A 9,088-nucleotide genomic window follows, 5' to 3' on the forward strand; every position below is an offset into this window, starting at 1 on the left:
CTCCCAGCCTCTGCACCCCAGTCTCCCTGCCCCCAGCATTCCTGTCCTCAGCCTCCACACCACCAGAGTTTGAACTTACCAGCCTCTGCAATTGCATGAGACAGTTCCTTAAAACTTTCCCTTCCTCCCCCATCCTCTTTTCTTTCCTCCCTTGTTGTCTTCCTCCTTCTCTCCTCTATTTTCTTCGTCTTAGCTGTCTGTCTGTCTTTCTGACTCCCCCAAACACACAATCTATTGGTTCTTTTCCTCTGAGAACTCCAATACAGATAAAGATAACACCATTACAGCTCTATTTGCTCATGATTCACATACAAAATAAAATTGCTTATCCAAATCCACAGCTCAGAACTGTTTGTACACAGAGCTGTATAGCTGTCATGGTTCTCCCATTAGATTCTTGAAGTGAAGTGATTACATGGGACAGCATGTACAGTTCTAGGATCCTTGGCACATGTCTGAAACCTATAGGGCACTGTGGGGCTCTGTGGCATGCTGCTCACATGTATAAGTTTTGAATTTGAATAGCATAGAAAATGATTACAGAAGGCATGAAATTTGTGTGGTGTAATTTATTTGTGCTTCCTTTTCTTTTCCATGGGAGAATCCCCCCCCTCTCTCTTTCTTCCTCTTTGTGGGTCATTGGGGCTCTTCAGCTCTAGGCTACCACCCTACCCTTGAGCCAAGCCCCATTTCCTGTTTTCTAGAGATGAATTGGAGATAAGAGTCTCAGGTACTTTTGTGTCTGGGCTGGCTTTGAACCTTGGTCCTCAGATCTCAGCCTCCTGAGTATCTGGGACGACAGACGTGAGCCACCACGCTAGCTCACCCCACACTTTCATGGCCATCTTGGTTCCCGTGCTCACCCATAAATTTCTTGCTGTGGAAAAGAAACTGCTGTCCAAAACTGTTCATGTGAGAAATTAGAATCCCCGGAGAGCCAGTACATTCCGCAAATGCTGCAGCTCAGCTGTGGACAGCAAGAGTGTGATCCCCTAGGCCCCTGGGCACCGGCATCTCACACTGGTGAGGACGCTGGGCCCTGTATCTCTCTGAGTCCCGGAATTGGGGTTTGTTCGGCTCGATTCTTTAGCCAGCAAATGCTTACTTCATTCCTAATATCTGCCAGAAACTGAGTCACAGCTTGACAAAATACACATTTGTCTCTACTCACAGCTTATGTGCAGGATATGAGGACAATATTTCTACTGAATGCACACACTTTTAAAAATTGAAATTCATCAGATAGAAGCGAAAGTTTGGAGTTATGAAGCAGAAATGCATAATTGAATAGCATTAAGCCACCAGGAGCCCTGGTAGCCTGGGCCTGGTAACCAGGAAGCAGGCCCCGCCTGGCCACGGCTTCCTGGAGCCAAGGGGGAGCTGAGGGGAAGCCAAGGTCACCCCTGAGAATGCCAGAGACAAACATGTGGTGGGGGAGCAAAGCTTCTGAGCACAGGGCTAGATCGTTTTGCAGAGTTGTTTTAAAGTATAAAACTAAACGGAGTTCATTATGCTACAGAGTGGGGGGGGGGGAGAATCAGTGAGGGTGAAAGGCTGCCTGACATCAGGAGGTAACCACAATGACCAGTTAAGATGCATTAAAAGGCATATCCTGTGTAAATATGTAATTTGAATGTTTGAATCTCAGTACATATAGATTTCCAGTTTCTCTTTTTACTTAAAATGAGGCTACGACATTTCTCACTATCTTTATGTGTAATTTTCACAGGCCTGCTGCTGAGCAGAGGGACGAGCTTGGCCCTGGGGCTCGGGGATTGAGGCTGGACGTGGGGACCTGTGTGTGCTGTCCTCATCACAGTGAGTCTGTGAGGGCCGAGGGTTAGGTCCACCGTGAAGGAGCACTTCCTCGCCAAGGACATGCGTGTCTGATTTGTGCCAGCTGGTGCCTGCTTACCCACCGTGGGAACAGCACTGAGAGAAGACGCAAGTCTCAGCCTCTGCGCTGGAGCCTCTCTCAGCCTCCGGGGCCTGGAGTCTGCTCAGGCCCAACTTGAAGACCTCATGCACACTGCTTGTTAACGTCAGTGCATTTGACAAGTGGATTTAGACACACCTCCAGCTCTGCCAGAGTTTACCCATTCAAGTGAGTTTATGTTTGCCCGAAGATGCCCAGGCTGCTCTCCTCTCACCACGTTGAGGGAGCCCGAGACAGGGCCCTTGGCCCTGAGCCTGCAACACCTGTCAGGGCTGAGGCTCAGCTGTATCAGGCAGAGAAAATGAGACAGGAGCCAAGGAATTGAGAGGAAATGTCAGGGGGAAAGAAGTGGACCAGAATTTCGGCTTTCTCATCATTTTAACCAATAAGTGCACATGGATGTGGCTAATATTTAATATGAGACTTTCATTTAGATTATGGATCCTCTACTGACATTTGGCCTTGTGAAGGATTGGAGAATATGTAATAGCCATATTAGGAAGAAATGTTTTTAAAGGCCAAAATAAAAGAATAAGACTTTGTGCACGTGCATGTTGTAAAAGCAGCGTCTGGGAAAGGTTTGGAAGGGACAATTTCTGACTAGAAGGGCGTCATGTCTAGAATCACCACAGGAATGACAGCCTTGGAGACGGGGGTGGAGGATGAAAGCCACGGGGTGCAGCAAGCTACACGTGGCTGTGGGGAAAAGAAAATGGCTGACAGGAACCAGGGGGCTTCCGCAGAAGCCAGAGAGCTTCACTTGGCCCTCCCAGACCCACCAGCGTCCGCACAAAGGCCATGCAGGCATGCAGGGCCACGTGCCAGTCTCCCAGGGCCATCATTGGCAAGCATCTCCTTGCGCAGCCCTACACAGACCAACATGGCCTTATTCAGAAAGAACAGGATAACACAGATTTCATCTGTTTGTGTCATTCTAGAAAATCTTTTCCTGTGGTCTGCTTTTGTACTACCAAATTAGGGAGGGCTGGCTGAGCGAGTGATCCAAGTGGTTAAATGGAAACCAAAGAAAGAGTGTGGCTGCAGCATGGGTAGCTTCATGGGGTGGATGGGGAGGCTGGAGGTGAGGAGGTCTTGACACAGGGACCAGGTGCTCTATGCGAGTGCTGGGACGCCAGCCCAAGTGACCCCTGCTCAGTCCATACTCACAGATTAAGACGGAGCCAGAAGCAGATGCAAGCCCGGGGAAGAAGGGCTGGCCCATTCCTGCTGACAGACTGCTGCCTGCTTGGATCTTCTAAGCTCACAGCAGTTATTGACACTGTATTGGCTCACATACAGAAAACGCATGTTGATAAATTACTATTCTGTAACACTAACTTGAAAACTAAGTATCTGAAAAATGTGGACTCCAGGGCAGTGTGCAAGATGAGACTCCACTGCTGGGCTGTGTCCCTAGATTTTTTGCTTTAATAGAGCATGTATATTAATTTCCAAGCTCATACTTGCAAATTCTGAAGTTTCAGGTACTTCACTCCAGATACAACTTTGTCACTTCTACACAGAATACATTTTGGCAGTCTTTGAATTCAGGGCTTTACACTTGGGAGGTAGGCCCTCTACCACTGAATCACAGCCCACTTTTGTTCTGGCTATTGTGAGAAAGAACCTTACTTTTTATCTGGGCTCAGGCCTCAGCCATGATTAGTATCCAGACAGAGTCAGAACCTACACAGAAGACCAGGTGAGGGGCAGCCATCAGGTGCCAGGCCTCAGAAGGAGGCAAATCTGCTGACACTTTGATGTTGGCCTTCGGTCTCCAGACTGTGTCTTCGTTCTTTCTGCCACATAGCCTGTGAACTTTTGTTATAGCAAATTTGAAGAACTAACATGCTTTCACTGAAATCATGAGTAAACTTTTTTTTAAGGTCATCTATCTCTTATTCGTCCTTTTAAGAGGAGTATTTCCTAAATAAGAAAGAAAAAGAAGAAAACAAAGTATAAGTAACAGTGAGATGTTGAAGGATAAACAGAGGCCAGGCTCTCGCCTCTTCTTCTCTCTGCTTTCCACACGTTCCCATGTGAACCATCTGAGGTGTCTAGAGAGCCGTCAGTGAATGAGTTGCTTCAGTATTTAAAAACAACAACACCAAAAAATACTTTCGGCTTCTTATACTCTGACAGTATCTTCAACTGTTTCACCTTGCATTTAAAGTCCTTTATGGTTTGTTTCTTCCACTGCCTTTAGAAATTCCTCTGCTCTGCAATCTGGGGTAGTGAGATAAGCAAGGAGCAGCAAATGAAGAGAGTGGAATGGGGTGGCTGAGCTCCATGGGAGGGTCCGGTCTGGTCTTCTCCCAGCTCACACCTAGGGGACAGCACACCAGGGAGCACCTGGGAGCACCTGCACACAGCCTCCCGGCCTGGGGACACGGGAGGAGCCCCCATGCAGTCACCCAGCTTAGCACCAGGAGACATGGAGGTGTTACACAAGCTCCTCAGTTCCTCAGCTGACGTGCTGCCTGCCTGAGATGTCACCTGCTTTGCCCTTCCCCCCTCTTAACCATTCATGTTTTTGTTCTTAGTGCAATAGTTCAATTCTTCTTCCTATTGCTGACTAGAAATAAAAAGGGGTTAAATAGCCTAACGTCAACACCCGACACCACATCCTCTAGGGAAAAGCAAGAGGCAAAGTCACAGAATCTTCCCTTCACGTCTCCGTGTGAGCCTTTGCACGGACCCATCCCGGCATGCTAGCTTGTGTGTGGCTGCCCTGTACCTACCAAGCCCTCCAGTGTGGACATGGCACTGGTGTTGTGGTATTGTATGTGTGTAGGGGGAGCCATGGGAGAAGCAGCCTGCTCAAGGACCTGTGGGGTTCACCTCCTGGAGGACATGTGGGATTTACCTCCTGAAGGACATGTGGGGTTCACCTCCTAGAGGACATGTGGGGTTCACCTCCTGGAGGATGTGTGGGGTTCACCTCCTGGAGGACATGTGGGGTTCACCTCCTGGAGGACGTGTGGGGTTCACCTCCTGGAAGACATGTGGGGTTCATCTCCTGGAGGACATGTGGGGTTCATCTCCTGGAGGACATGTGGGGTTCATCTCCTGGAGGACATGTGGGGTTCACCTCCTAGAGGACATGTGGGGTTCACCTCCTGGAGGATGTGTGGGGTTCATCTCCTGGAGGACGTGTGGGGTTCACCTCCTGGAGGATGTGTGGGGTTCATCTCCTGGAGGACGTGTGGGGTTCATCTCCTGGAGGATGTGTGGGGTTCATCTCCTAGAGGACATGTGGGGTTCACCTCCTGGAGGATGTGTGGGGTTCATCTCCTGGAGGACGTGTGGGGTTCACCTCCTGGAGGATGTGTGGGGTTCATCTCCTGGAGGACATGTGGGGTTCACCTCCTGGAGGACATGTGGGGTTCACCTCCTGGAGGACATGTGGGTTTCATCTGGAGGACATGTGGGGGTCCAGCCATGTAAGAGAAATGTGTTCTTGAGGAATTTCCGTGGACCTGTAGTTCTCTCTTGTGAGAGAGTTGGCACAAGAAGGTCAGGGATAACTGGGGCATCTCCCTGGCTCTGTATCTGGTCTTTGCATCAGAGTGGGCGGCTGCTCTCGGTGGTCTTTGTCTCTCGGGGCCTCGGTGGTGTTATTGACTGGCATGTCATCGTCTCTGGGTGCCCTCTGAACCGGAACAGGTACTTTCTGCTTGTAGGACTGGGAGCCAGGCATTCCTCTTTTCTTTTCTCAAACATTCTATTATTAAAGTAACAGAGCATGGTCTAACACATATTCAAATCATGATGTATTTGCTAATGGATGGTGTTATCACCTGTCAGCAATACTAAAAATGAAAATAAATGATCATTTTTTCCCATATTGTGTAATTATCTCTTATAGTCACCTCTTGCCTTTGACACAAGTCTAGAATAGGTCCTGAGATAGTCAAGATGGATAACATATCGCTGATGATGGACAGTCACGAAATTAAGTAAGATACATTGACTACTCCACAGTAATTATGAGAGTACATGAGGAGTAGAGAATTGTGTGATTTTGAAGCAATGAAGCCAGAAGCCAATGGGCTACCTCAAACACACCTCCGCGCAGCAGGGTAGCAAGCAGCTCTGCCATAGCAGCACTCCCCCCTTAAGGATTCCGGGACAGGCTTCAAGGCAGCCGCATCTGACTCTAGAAATCTGGAGGCTTCTCTGGTGGCACCTCTCTCTTCTTGCTGGGGCATGTGCTTCTTTGCTCTTGTCCTGATGGTGCTCAGGACATGCTTGGAGACAGATGGCTATGCTTTCCAACGTTGAGTTGGAAACACAGTGGCTGCGTCATCTTGAAAACCGAGTGTTGAGTTTCTTGTCACCCTAACTTGCCAATTACTTCTGTTTTGTGATCAGAATCTAGGCTGACAACCACTGGCTGAAAAATTGAGATGATTTTGAGACATGGAGCTCTCTGGATGTTTCCCATACTAACAAATGATAATCACATTTGTGCCATCATCACAAACCACAATACTCTACATGTTTTTTCCTTTGTATTTTTCTTCTTCTTTTCTTTTCTTTTTTTTTATGGTGCTAGGGATTTCACTGAGGGTGATCTATCTTCTAGTGTCTCCTCTCTAACTCTGCTTTGTGATTCTTACAAATGATAATTTCATAAAGAAGAAGTGGGCTTGAGTACTGAGTAGAAGTAGTAGTATGATCCATTAAGTTTGGTCTATCTTAGGATTCATGTGGGTATGCAGGCCATCTGCCATGTGAAGAATATCAGAGACGACAGATACAGAGATTATAAGTACGTTATGTAGCACAGCACTTACAGAAAGAACAGCTATGCTCCTGTTATCTTGGCTCGACTGGTAAATGCACACATGTGCCTATTATTCTGCTACAAGGACATGATTTCTTGTTTTAAATACAGACGTGTCTCTAATAATTACAAATGTTTTAGGGATTCTTATCATATGAATTATAGTCTCAGGACATGGTGTAAATCAAATCTCTGAATAATAAGATACTTAGAAATGTTACTAAAGTTCCTATGTGAAAGTTAAGTAAAGGCCTCAGCACCCAACTGAATCAGACTGGAAAGAGATTTTACTGGGCACTGGGGCTGGCATTCCCAGAAGCCAAGTGCAGGCAATGCATGCCGCCTCAGCAGCCCAGCCGAGCTCTCAGGAGCTGGGCCTTCAGAGTTAAGCTCAGTCTTGGCGCAGCCTCTAACAAGTTCGTATGTACCTAGTGGATGATCAGTTCTGTGGCTGCTGCAGGAAGATTTTTCTGCAGATGCCCTGAAAAAATAAAAGGAGTAATAAATATCCGAAGAATGCCCACACTGTCTCCTGTTCCTCCTCTTCCCGGCACAGGCAGAGGCTAAAACATGTAAAACAGTGGCATCAGTAGCATGATGGGGAGAAAATCAAGGAGTCTTTGTGGCTGCACTGCTGGGGCATGCATTCACCTGAGGGACACCTTTCTGTGTAAGGTGGTAAAGACCTAACCAGATCCTGTGGTGAACAGGTATCAGGGAAGTCAAGGCACAGAGCCTCTGAAGCTCCCTGCTCCACATACAGGCCGAAGAGCTGGCAAACAAACAGCACATAAGTATTGATTATGGCAGAAGGGGAAAGCTAGAAGATCCACTTTACTTAGGACTAGGAGATGTGGATAAAGCTCTTGGTAATTACTGAAAGCATGGTAAGTTGTCTTTGCTCTGAGAACACGGAAGTTGTCCTGAGGAAATTACAGCACAAGCTTTTGAATGCCAGCAAGTGTTTTGTTTTTTGTTTTTTTTTTTTTTTTAATGAATAGTCACACAAAATACAACCTTACAGAGTAACTGAGGCCTTTGAGCATATTTGGGAAAACGTAAAGAAAACAAAGCCACAGCACTAAGGTTCACAATGTCTGAATCCACTCCCTTTGCTTCACACATGTGAGAATGCACTCATGTGTGCTTCCAGGACCGACACCGCAGTGAATCTAGCTTTTTGGCATTCTTATCATATACTACAATGTGCTATCTGCAACAATTCTACCTAGATCTTAAACTACTACGGTTCTATAAAGTATGAATGGGATAATTAAGAAACAACAAACATGCTTAGGATTCTTGCAGAAATTGGTAGATGCTATCAATAGTAATTCTTTTATCCCCAGCTTTGCCAAGAAATCACCCCTTAATGCAATAAAGTCATTCTAGGAATTTTCTGGGAGGGAATATTTGGACTAATTCGGTGTGTGTGTGTGTGTGTGTGTGTGTGTGTGTGTGTGTGTGTGCACCAGTCCTGGGGCTTGAACTTAGGTGCTATCCCTCATCATTTTTTTTGCTCAAGGCTGGTGCTCTACCACTTGTTCCACAGCTCCACAGCTGCCTTGTAACTTCAATCCTCAGATCTCAGCCTCCTGTGTAGTTAGGATGACAGATGTTGCCCTGAAGCCCAGATCCTTCTCTTTCTTTGTGGTAAATTTCCTGTTCTCCTTAGATACTGCATTCATTCATTCACAGAACAATTAATTCCAGAAGTCCTCCGTGTCCCTGCCCGAGGCTCACAGCCACTTTTCGTGGGGTCATGACACCATGGTGCTAGTGTTGGGCCAGCAGAGACCCTGCTTTGGGCTCTGAAACTGTGCATCCATTCCCAGCTTGGTGTCTGCATTGGCTATCTCGCTGCTCTATCTGACTGAACACCATGAATGGAGCTCACATCTCCATTGGTGATGGCCTCCCCCTGGGAGAAGGGCACATTACCCAGCCAAGTGGAACCCAGGGCGTGGGTATCATTCTCTCCTCCCTCCCTTATCACCACCACCCTCCTGCTGCAGCTCCTGCCACAGTGACCTTGCCCAGTCCAAGGCTGGGTCCTTCATTCATCCACTTGCTTCTCTCCCCAGCCCTGGTCCACTGCCAGTCTCGGTCATCTTCTTTTCTGCACTACTAGAATTGCCCTGCCAGCAGTCCGAGCATCTTCCTTCCCCGCCCTCAGGTTGACCCTGTGATCTGAACATCACTGTAGGACCTCGGTCCTCTCTAAATGGTTTCCATTACTCCTGGGATGGAGTCCAGTCATTGCCAGGCCTGCAGGGGCCTGTGGCCTCCCGTCGTCTGCTGCTGCTCCTCCATCTCTCCAGGAGTTGAGCATGAAATCTTCTCTGCTAATTCCTGCCACAGAA

This window comes from Megascapheus bottae, chromosome 1, assembly GCF_031878675.1.
Source record: "Megascapheus bottae isolate mThoBot1 chromosome 1, mThoBot2.hap1, whole genome shotgun sequence".
Taxonomy (NCBI): Eukaryota; Metazoa; Chordata; class Mammalia; order Rodentia; family Geomyidae; genus Megascapheus; species Megascapheus bottae.